Here is a 12,602-nt window from a genome sequence, read left to right on the forward strand (position 1 = left end):
CATGGGTTGAATATATGCACATATGATCCTTCACAGTGGTTATAGCCAGTCCTTTTGGCTGATCATTCTAGGGATAAATCTCTCCCATTGACCTGCCAACAGCAATCAAGTCTCAACTACAAAAGGACGGTATACACAGCGTATATGGGTGGTGCATCTGGAGTGCCCCACTCAGGTGAATGCAGAAGCTGTGCCACTGGACCCTACAGAACACCTACTACATAAGGCCACTCTACCAAGCCCAGGAAACATAACAGCTCTACCTACCACATGGAAACAAACACGAGGCTGCTGAAATGAGGAGAGAAAGAACCATGTCCCAAATTAAAAAACAAAACAAAACTTCAGAAAAAGAACTAAACAAAATGAAGACAAGATATCTACAAGACACAGAGTTCAAAACACTGGTTATAAGGGTAATCAATTAACTTAGAGGAAAAGTAGATGAACTTAGAGACAACTTCAAAAGCAGAAAAATGACAAAAAAAAACATAAAAAAAGAACTAGTTATAAAGTAAGGATACACTAATTGAAAAGAAGAATAATTTACAGGGAATCAACAGTAGAGTAAATGAAGCCAAAAATCAAAATAGTGATTTGGAATACAAGAAAGTAAAAAACACCTAATCAGAACAGCAAAAAGAAAAAAGATTCCAAAAAGATAAAGGTAGTATAAGGAGCCTCTGAGACAACTTCTAGCATACTATCATTTGCATCATGGGGGTCAGAGGAGAAGAGAGAAAACAAGAAATTGAAGACCTTCTTTAAGAAATAATGACAGAAAACTTCCCTAACCTGGTGAAGAAAATAGACATACAAGGCCAGGAAGCACAAAGAATCCCAAATAAGATGAAACTAAAGAGGCCCACACCAAAATACATCATAATTAAAATGCAAAAGGTTAAAGACAAAAACCAGATGAGTGGATCAAAAAGCTTTGGTACATATATACTATGGAATACTACTCAGCCATAAGAAATGATGACATCGGATCATTTACAATAACATGGATGGACCTTGATGACATTATACAGAGTGAAATAAGTAAATCAGAAAAAACTAAGAACTATATGAATCCATACATAGATGGGACATAAAAATGAGACTCAAAGACATGGACAAGAATGTGATGGTAACGGGGGAGAGTTGGTTTTTTCATAAACAAGGAAGGAGAGAGGGGGGGTGGGGGGAGGGAAGGGGCACCAAAAAAACCAGATAGAAGGTGATGGAAGACAATTTGACTTTGGGTGAGGGGTATGCAACATAATCAAATGTCAAAATAATCTGGAGATGTTTTCTCTGAACATATGTACCCTGATTTATCAATGTCACTGCATTAAAATTAATAATAAAAAATGTTAAAAAAAACAGAGAATCTTTTATAAATTATTTTTAATTTTTTTAATTTTTTACAGAGACAGAGAGTCAGAGAGAGGGATAGACAGGGACAGACAGACAGGAATGGAGAGATGAGAAGCATCAATCATTAGTTTTTCGTTCCGTATTGTGACACCTTAGTTGTTCATTGATTGCTTTCTCATATGTGCCTTGACTGCAGGCCTTCAGTAGACCGAGTAACCCCTTGCTTGAGCCAGTGACCCTGGGTCCAAGCTGGTGAGCTCTTTGCTCAAACCAGATGAGCCCGTGCTCAAGCTGGTGACCTTGGGGTCTCAAACCTGGGTCCTCAGCATCCCAGTCCAATGCTCTATCCACTGAACCACTGCCTGGTCAGACCAGAGAGAGAGAATCTTAAAAGCTGCAAGAAAAACGCAGTTAGTTACCAACAAGGGAGCTCCCATATACTGTCTGCTGATTTCCCAACAGAAAATTTGCAGTCCAGAAAGGAGTGGCAAGAAATATTCAAAGCAATAAAAAGAAAGGACCTACAAACAAGATTACTTTACCCAGCAAAGCTATTATTTAGAATCAAAGAACAGAAAAAGAACTTCCTAAACAAGAAAAAAACTAATGGTGTTCATCACTATCAAATCAGTATTACATGAAATATTCGAGGTTTTCTTTTTCTTTTCTTTTTGAGAGAGGCAGAGAGAGAGAGACAGGAACATGGAGCTGCTCCTGTATGTGCCCTGACATGGAAATCAAACCGGCAACCTCTGTGCTCTGGGATAACGCTACAACTGATGAGTCATCTGGCCAGGGCTTAATTTTTTTTTATTTGCAGACAGACAGAGGAAGGGAGAGAGACGGGAGGGGGAAGGAAAGCATTCATTTGTTGTTTCACTTAGCTGTGCAGTCATTGACTACAGCTAGTGCTCGACTTACGACCACGATTGGTTCCAACAGACTGGTCGTAACACGATTTGGTCATAAGTTGAGTAGGCTATATATATGTACAGTACTGTGAAATGATGTTATAAAAATCTTTAAATCATATTTTATCATAATTTTCTATCATTATTGTTATATATCATAATTTTCTTTGTTCATTTTATGTCATTGGTATCATTTCTACACCATTTTGTTTCTTATTTTTACATTCGTCAGGTATAAGTAAAACACTGCATTATCAGTACAACTGGTTTAATAGTTGCAAAACATACAAAATTACAAAATACAGGTGCATACAAAAATACAAAATACAGGTGTAAAAAATACCATAGGAAACATTTTCCCAATTGCAAAACATATCAAAATATATAAACATGTACGAAACATTTTATTGGCCACTGGTGCTTGGGTGTGGATCATTGATGTCATCATCTGAGGCAGCAGTTGGGGTTACTGGAGTTGGTTTTTTCATAAACATGGTGAGCTTTGTCTGAATTGTATGTTTCTTTCTTTCTTCATAAATTTCACAATACAGACAAAACACATCGTGTGCCATCCATTCAATCTTTGCAAATCATTCGATGTTTGGGTCCATTCCTTCGAAATGTATAAGAAGTTTATTCAGTAAAGATAAACCTTCTGATAATCCCTTAGTGGTGAACTTTCATTCTGGCTTCTCCTCTTCTTTCTCTGCTTCTCTTCTTTCTTCTTCCGCCACTCTTTCTTCTTCCAGTTCGATTCTTCCTCTTCATTTGTAAGTTCTCCGAATTCTTTGTCTAGCAACTCTTCAACATCTTCCATTTCACACTCAAAAGAAAGGTCTTTAGTGAGTTTTACTATTTTTTCCCCAAATCGTTTCAAGTTCATGTTCACTGTCAAAATCATTAACATAGCGCTTAACACAATTTTTCCAGATGCCATTCATGCACTTTGTCATCACAGCCTCCCAGGCGGTAGCGATATTCTTGATACACATCAAAATGTTGTAGTGTTTCCATAAATCTCACAATGTTAGTTCTGAGTCAGCATCTATAGCAGAAGTTGCTTGAGCAAAGGTGGTTCGGAGATAGTTGGCCTTTAATGTAGCAATTGAACCTTGGTCCATAGGCTGGAAGAGTGGAGTCGTGTCTGGTGGAAGAAAAACAACTTTTACATCTGGATGGAGATCACCTAGATGTGGTGGGTGTCCAGGCGCATTATCGAGTAGAAATAAAATCTTGAAAGGAATATCTTTCTCCAAACAATATTCTCGACCTTGAGGAATAAAACAGTTCATAAACCAGTCTTCAAACAATCCTTATGTCATCCATGCTTTATGTTGAGAAGGAAAGTATACGGGCAGTGTGTGCTTGTTGATATTCTTGAACGCACGCGGGTTCTCTGAGTGATAAATTAAGAACAGCTTTAGCTTAAAGTTAACCCTGCAATGTTCCCGCCAAGCAGCAGAGTTAGCCTATCCTTAAATGCTTTAAATCCCGGCATGCTTTTGGCCTCTCTGTGAATATAAGTGCTTGCTGGCATCCATTTCCAAAATAATCTAGTTTCATCAACATTGAAAATCTGTTCTGCTAGATATCCCTCATCTGTAATTAATTCATCCAGACTATCAACAAACTTATGTGCTCCTTCCTCATCCGCACTTGCTGTTTCTCCAGTCACTTGAACACTATGCATTTGGAATCTTTTCTTGAACATCTGGAACCAGCCAGTGCTTGCTACAAATTCTTGACTGTAATCTTCTCCAGCACACTTCTTCAGAGTCTGAAATAGACTTCTTGCCATCATCTGTACACTAAAAAGACTTAATGGTGTCCATTTTTGAATTTGATCTTCCATCCAAATATATAGCAGTTTCTCCATTTTGTGGATGGGCCCGCTTTGTTGCTTTGTTATAACTGTTGATCACATGGGTGCAGAACCTTTCACACCTTCACGAATTCTTTCTTTATCTTTCAAAATCGTTGACATAGTCGAGTGTGATAACTTCATATCACATGTGATCACATTCACTTTATTTCCTCCTTCGTACTGCTTAATTACCTTCATTTTCATGTCGAGATTGATGGCCTTTCTTTCCTTCTTGACTTGCTGAGGAGTAGCCTGACCTGTGGTGGCGCAGTGGATAAAGCGTCGACCTGGAAATGCTGAGGTCGCCGGTTCAAAACCCTGGGCTTGCCTGGTCAAGGCACATATGAGAGTTGATGCTTGTTCGACTTGCTGAGGAGTAGACAAAGACAATTTCCTCTTGGTAGACATCTTGGGAGGGGTTTAATGAAAAATATCCAAGACACAAAACACAAATTGCTACACCAAGTCTGGGATAACAGTTGAAATCGTGCACGCAGAGATGGTAGTGCTGCTGGAAACTGGTCCGCACTGTTTTACGCCCAGCTGGGCAATGCTTGTGCTGCCAGATGCGGGGCAGTTGTCGCTAGTGATTGTGGTTGTAAAGTCGAATGGTCCTAAGTTGCACAGGTCATAAGTCGATCAATACCTGTACTTCCCATGTGTGCCCTGACCAGGGATCAAGCACACAACCTTGTTGTTTCGGGAAAATGCTCTTAACCGACTGAGATAACTGGCCAGGACCTCAAAGGTTTTCTTTAAGGAGAAGTAGAAGGGAGAGGAGGAGGATGAAGAGAAGGAGAAGAAAAAAACAATAAAAGATCAAGAAATATGAAGAGTAAAATCACCATAACTACATATCTATCAACAATTGAATCTAAAAAACAAAATAAACAAGCATAACAGAAACAGACTCATAGATACAGAGAATATTTTGATAGTTGACAGATGGGAGGGGGGTTTGGGGACTGGGTGAAAAAGTGGAAGGAATTTAAAAGTACAAATTTGTAGTAACAGGATAGTCTGGGGATGTAAAGTACAGCATAGGGCAGGGGTCCCCAAACTACAGCCCGCAGCCACATGCAGCCCCCTGAAGCTATTTATCCGGCCCCCGCCGCATTTCTGGAAGGGGCACCTCTTTCGTTGATGGTCAGTGAGAGGAACATAGTTCCTATTGAAATACTGGTCAGTTTGTTGATTTAAATTTACTTGTTCTTTATTTTAAATATTGTATTTGTTCCCATTTGTCTTTTCCTTTAAAATAAGATATGTGTAGTGTGCATAGGGATTTGTTCATAATTTTTTTTTATAGTCTGGCCCTCCAATGATCTGAGGGACAGTGAACTGGCCCCCTGTATAAAAAGTTTGGGGACCCTTGGCATAGGGAGTATAGTCAGTAACATTCTAATAACTATGTATTGTGTCAGATGGGTACGAGATTTATTAAGATAATCACTTAGTAAGTTATATAATGTGTAATTTCTGGGGTGTACACCTGAAACTAATTAAATATTTTATTCAATATTTATTCAGTAATTTAAAAATTAAAAATGATTTTTTAAAATGAACTATGGTAGAGGACAAGATAAGTGAAAACACAAAAGCAGAAAAGCAAAAAGAAAAGAGAATCAAAAAGTCCGAGGAAACCCTTAGAGAGCTCTGTGACAACATGAAGAGAAACATTATCCACATAATAGGGATTCCTGAAGGAGAGGAAAAAGAACAAGGACTAGAGCAGCTCTTTGAAGAAATTATAGATAAAAATTTCCCTAAATTGATGCAGGAAAGGGTCACACAAATTGAAAAAGCAGAAAGAACCTCATTAAAAAAGAACCCAAAAGGCCCTGGCCGGTTGGCTCAGCGGTAGAGCGTCGGCCTGGCGTGCGGGGGACCCGGGTTCGATTCCCGGCCAGGGCACATAGGAGAAGTGCCCATTTGCTTCTCCACCCCCCCTCCTTCCTCTCTGTCTCTCTCTTCCCCTCCTGCAGCCAAGGCTCCATTGGAGCAAAGATGGCCCGGGCGCTGGGGATGGCTCCTTGGCCTCTGCCCCAGGCGCTAGAGTGGCTCTGGTCGCGGCAGAGCGACGCCCCGGAGGGGCAGAGCATCGCCCCCTGGTGGGCAGAGCGTCGCCCCTGGTGGGCGTGCCGGGTGGATCCCGGTCGGGCGCATGTGGGATTCTGTCTGACTGTCTCTCCCCGTTTCCAGCTTCAGAAAAATACCAAAAAAAAAAAAAAAAGAACCCAAAGAGACCCACACCAAGACATATCATAATCAAAATACCAAAGCTAAGAGATAAAGAATATTAAGCCTGACTAGGCGGTGGCACAGTGGATAGAGCGTCAGACTGGGATGCAGAAGACTCAGGTTCAAGACGCTGAGGTTGCACATTTGAGTGCGGGCTTATTTGGTTTGAGGAAAAAAAGAAAAAAAAAAGCTCACCAACTTGGACCCAGGATCACTGGCTCGAGAAAGGGGTTGCTTGGTCTGCTGAGGGCCCATGGTCAAGGCACATATGAGAAGGAAATCCATGAACAACTAAGGTGTCACAATGAAGAATTGATGTTTCTCCTCTCTGTCCATTCCTGTCTGTCTGTCCCTGTCTACCCCTCTGTCCGACTCTCTCTCTCTGTCTCTGTAAAAAAAAAAAAAAAAAAAAAAGAATATTAAAAGCTGTAAGAGAAAAACAGTCAATCACCTACAAAGGAACACCCATAAGGATGACATCCAACTTCTCAACAGAAACACTTGAGGCCAGAAGGGATTAGCATGAAATATTCAAAATAATGCAGAACAAGAACCAATAACCAAGACTTTTTTATCCAGCAAGATTATCATTTAAAATTGAAGGAGAAATAAAAAGCTTCTCAGCCAAAAAAACTCAAGGAATTCATCACAACCAAACCATTGCTGCAAGAACTTTTAAGGGGCCTGCTATAGACAGAACAAAGCAGGGAGGGGATATATATATATATATTATACACACACACAGTGGTACCTTGAGATACGAGTTTAATTTGTTCTGTAACCGAGCTTGTAAGTCAGTCAACTCATATATGAAACAAATTTCTCTAATTTAAAATAACTGAAATAGGCCCTGGCCGGTTGGCTCAGTGGTAGAGTGTCGGCCTAGCATGCAGGGGACCCGGGTTCGATTCTCAGCCAGGGCACATAGGAGAAGCGCCCATTTGCTTCTCCACTCCCCCTCCTTCCTCTCTGTCTCTCTCTTCCCCTTCCGCAGCGAGGCTCCATTGGAGCAAAGATGGCCCGGGCGCTGAGGATGGCTCCTTGGCCTCTGCCCCAGGCGCTAGAGTGGCTCTGGTCGTGGCAGAGCGACGCCCTAGAGGGGCAGAGCATCGTCCTCTGGTGGGCAGAGCATCGCCCCTGGTGGGCGTGCCGGGTGGATCCCGGTCGGGTGCATGCAGGAGTCTGTCTGACTGTCTCTCCCCGCTTCCAGCTTCAGAAAAATACAAAAAACAAAAAACAAAACAAACAAACAAAAAAAATAACTGAAATAGATTTAATCCATTCTAGCCCTGTGAAACATCCCCAAACCATCCTAAATTATTAAAAGAAACATATTTTTAATTAAGAAACACACATGTATACTTTACCGAATGGTATAACAAAATACATAAAATAAAAGAAAAAGGTGTTATTTAGTACTGTATTCTTACCTTGGAGATAAGACGAGTGCAGCTAATGGAGGTGAACGGTGGAGGAGGAGGAAGGGAGGAAGGGATGCAGGCACTGTAGACACATAAACTAAAACTGCACTTTCTTTTTTTTTTTTTTTTTTTTTTTTTATAATTTTATTTTTTTAATGGGGTGACATCAATAAATCAGGATACATATATTCAAAGATAACAAGTCCAGGTTATCTTGTCGTTCAATTATGTTGCATACCCACCACCCAAAGTCAGATTGTCCTCTGTCACCTTCTATCTTGTTTTCTTTGTGCCCCTCCCACCCCCTATCCCTCTCCCATTCCCCCCTCCCCCCCGTAACCACCATACTCTTATCAATGTCTCTTAGTTTCACTATTATGTCCCACCTACGTATGGAATAATACAGTTCCTGTTTTTTTCTGATTTACTTATTTCGCTTCGTATCATGTTATCAAGATCCCACCATTTTGCTGTAAATGTTCCGATGTCATCATTTCTTATGGCTGAGTAGTATTCCATAGTGTATATGTGCCACATCTTCTTTATCCAGTCATCTATTGATGGGCTTTTTGGTTGTTTCCATGTCCTGGCCACTGTGAACAATGCTGCAATAAACATGGGGCTGCATGTGTCTTTACGTATCAATGTTTCTGAGTTTTTGGGATATATACCCAGTAGAGGGATTGCTGGGTCATAAGGTAGTTCTATTTTCAGTTTTTTGAGGAACCACCATACTTTCTTCCATAATGGTTGTACTACTTTACATTCCCACCAACAGTGTATGAGGGTTCCTTTTTCTCCACAGCCTCTCCAACATTTGCTATTACCTGACTTGCTAATAACAGCTAATCGAACAGGTGTGAGGTGGTATCTCATTGCCGTTTTGATTTGCATTTCTCTAATAGCTAAAGAAGATGAGCATCTTTTCATATATCTGTTGGCCATTTGTATTTCTTCCTGGGAGAAGTGTCTATTCATATCCTCTTCCCATTTTTTTATTGGATTGTTTGTTTGTTTGTTGTTGAGTTTTATGAGTTCTTTGTATATTTTGGATATTAGGCCCTTATCTGAGCTGTTGTTTGAAAATATCATTTCCCATTTAGTTGGCTTTCTGTTTATTTTGTTATCAGTTTCCCTTGCTGAGCAAAAACTTCTTAGTCTGATGTAGTCCCATTCATTAATTTTTGCCTTCACTTCTCTTGCCATTGGAGTCAAATTCATAAAATGCTCTTTAAAACCCAGGTCCATGAGTTGAGTACCTATGTCTTCTTCTATGTACTTAATTGTTTCAGGTCTTATGTTTAGATCTTTGATCCATTTTGAGTTAATTTTTGTACAGGGGGAGAGACTGTAGTCCAGTTTCATTCTTTTGCATGTGGCTTTCCAGTTTTCCCAGCACCATTTATTGAAGAGGCTTTCTTTTCTCCATTGTGTGTTGTTGGCCCCTTTATCAAAAATTATTTGACTATATATATGTGGTTTTATTTCTGGACTTTCTATTCTGTTCCATTGGTCTGAGTGTCTATTTTTCTGCCAATACCATGCTGTTTTGATTGTCGTGGCCCTATAATAGAGTTTGAAGTCAGGTATTGTTATGCCCCCAGCTTCATTCTTTTTCTTTAGGATTGCTTTGGCTATTCGGGGTTTTTTATAGTTCCATATAAATCTGATGATTTTTTGCTCTATTTCTTTAAAAAATGTCATTGGAATTTTGATGGGAATTGCATTAAATTTGTATATTGCTTTGGGTAATATAGCCATCTTGATTATATTTATTCTTCCTAGCCAAGAACAAGGTATATTCTTCCATCTCATTATATCTTTTTCGATTTCCCTTAACAATGGTTTATAGTTTTCATTATATAAGTCCTTTACATTCTTTGTTATGTTTATTCCTAAGTATTTTATTTTTTTTGTTGCAATCGTGAAGGGGATTATTCTTTTGAGTTCCTTCTCAGTTGTTTCATTGTTGGCATATAGAAAGGCTATTGACTTCTGTATGTTAATTTTGTATCCTGCGACCTTACTGTATTGGCTTATTGTTTCTAGTAGTCTTTTTGTGGATTCTTTGGGGTTTTCGATGTATAGGATCATATCATCTGCAAAAAGTGATACCTTTACTTCTTCTTTTCCGATATGGATGCCTTTTATTTCTTTGTCTTGTCTGATTGCTCTGGCTAGAACCTCTAGTACCACATTAAATAAGAGTGGAGAGAGTGGACAACCCTGTCTTGTTCCTGATTTAAGGGGGAAAGCCTTCAGTTTAGTGCCATTTAATATGATGTTAGCTGATGGTTTATCATATATGGCCTTTATCATGTTGAGATATTTTCCTTCTATACCCATTTTGTTGAGAGTCTTAAACATAAAATTGTGTTGTATTTTATCGAAAGCCTTTTCTGCGTCTATTGATAAGATCATGTGGTTTTTGTTCTTTGTTTTGTTGATATGGTGTATTACATTAACCGTTTTACGTATGTTGAACCATCCTTGAGATTCTGGGATGAATCCCACTTGATCATGATGTATTATTTTTTTAATATGTTGTTGTATTCGATTTGCTAGTATTTTGTTTAGTATTTTAGCATCTGTATTCATTAGAGATATTGGTCTGTAGTTTTCTTTTTTTGTGCCATCCTTGCCTGGTTTTGGTATGAGGGTTATGTTGGCCTCATAAAATGTGTTTGGAAGTATTGCTTCTTCTTCAATTTTTTGGAAGACTTTCAGTAGAATAGGAACCAAGTCTTCTTTGAATGTTTGATAAAATTCGCTGGTATAGCCGTCAGGGCCTGGACTTTTATTTTTGGGGAGGTTTTTAATGGTTTTTTCTATTTCTTCTCTACTGATAGGTCTGTTTAGGCTTTCTGCTTCTTCTTGACTCAGTCTAGGAAGGTTGTATTGTTCTAGGAATTTATCCATTTCTTCTAGGTTGTTGAATTTAGTGGCATAAAGTTTTTCATAGTATTCTACAATAATTCTTTGTATATCTACGGTGTCCGTGGTGATTTCTCCTCTTTCATTTTGTATTTTGTTTATATGAGTTCTTTCTCTTTTTTCCTTGGTAAGTCTTGCCAAGGGTTTGTCAATTTTGTTGATCTTTTCAAAGAACCAGCTCCTTGTTCTATTAATTTTTTCTATAGTTTTTCTGTTCTCTAATTCATTTATTTCTGCTCTGATTTTTATTATCTCCTTTCTTCGGCTGGTTTTGGGTTGTCTTTGTTCTTCTTTTTCTAGTTCCTTAAGGTGGGAAGTTAAGTGGTTCACTTGGGCTCTCTCTTGTTTGTTCATAGATGCCTGAAGCGATATGAACTTCCCTCTTATCACTGCTTTTGCTGCATCCCATAGATTCTGATATGTCGTATTGTCATTTTCATTAGTCTGTATATATCTTTTGATCTCTGCACTTATTTCTTCTTTGACCCATTCATTTTTTAAAAGTATGTTGTTTAGTTTCCACATTTTTGTGGGATTTTTTTCCTCTTTTTTGCAGTTGAATTCTAGTTTCAAGGCTTTATGATCAGAAAATATGCTTGGTACAACTTCAATTTTTCTGAATTTGCTGATATTGTTTTTGTGGCCCAACATATGGTCAATTCTTGAGAATGATCCATGTACACTGGAGAAAAATGTATACTCAGTCACTTTGGGATGAAATGTCCTGTAGATGTCTATCATATCCAGGTGCTCTAGTGTTTTGTTTAAGGCCACTATGTCTTTGTTGATTCTCTGTTTGGATGACCGATCTAGAGCCGTCAGCGGTGTATTGAGGTCTCCAAGTATGATTGTATTTTTGTCAGTTTTTGTTTTAAGATCAATAAGTAGCTGTCGTATATATTTTGGTGCTCCTTGGTTTGGTGCATATATATTAAGAATTGTTATGTCTTCTTGATTCAGTGTCCCCTTAGCCATTATGAAATGGCCATTTTTGTCTCTAAGTACTTTTCCTGTCTTGTAGTCAGCATTATCTGATATGAGTATTGCTACACCTGCTTTTTTTTGGATGTTATTTGCTTGGAGTATTGTTTTCCAGCCTTTCACTTTGAATTTGTTTTTATCCTTGTTACTTAGATGAGTTTCCTGTAGGCAGCATACAGTTGGATTTTCTTTTTTAATCCATTCTGCTACTCTGTGCCTTTTTATTGGTGAGTTTAATCCATTTACATTTAGTGTAATTATTGATACTTGTGAGTTCCCTATTGCCATTTTATATCTTGCTTTCTGTTAGTTTTGTGTCTTGTTTGATCCTTCTCTTTCGTTTTTTTATCTTTTGTTTTTATTTGGTTGTATTCCATACATCTTTCCTCTGTTGCTATCTTTTTTATCTCATGTGCTTCTGTGGTGGTTTTTTCAATGGTGGTTACCTTTGAGTAATGAAAAGGGTCCCTACCCTGTTCATTGTAGTGAACTATTTTGTGAGTACTTTTGCACTCCATCGTCCTTTGCTACTGTTAATCTCCGTCTTCTCCCCCTCTTTCTTTTTGTTGTTGTCACAGTTTAAATTTGGTTTTATTGTGTTCTTCTTGGAGCTTTTACTTGTGGCTCTGTTTTTTTTTGTTCTTTGTATCTGATTGGAGAACCCCCTTTAGTAATTCCTGGAGTGGGGGTTTTCTGATGATAAATTCCCTCATCTTTTCTGTATCTGTGAATGTTTTTATTTCTCCTTCGTATTTGAAGGATAGCTTTGATGGGTATAGTATTCGTGGCTGAAAGTTCCTCTCTTTCAGGACTTTAAATATTGGGGTCCACTCTCTTCTAGCTTGTAGAGTTTCTGCTGAGAAATCTGATGATAATCTAATGGGCCTT

Source organism: Saccopteryx bilineata, chromosome X (assembly GCF_036850765.1).
Source record: "Saccopteryx bilineata isolate mSacBil1 chromosome X, mSacBil1_pri_phased_curated, whole genome shotgun sequence".
Classification (NCBI taxonomy): Eukaryota; Metazoa; Chordata; class Mammalia; order Chiroptera; family Emballonuridae; genus Saccopteryx; species Saccopteryx bilineata.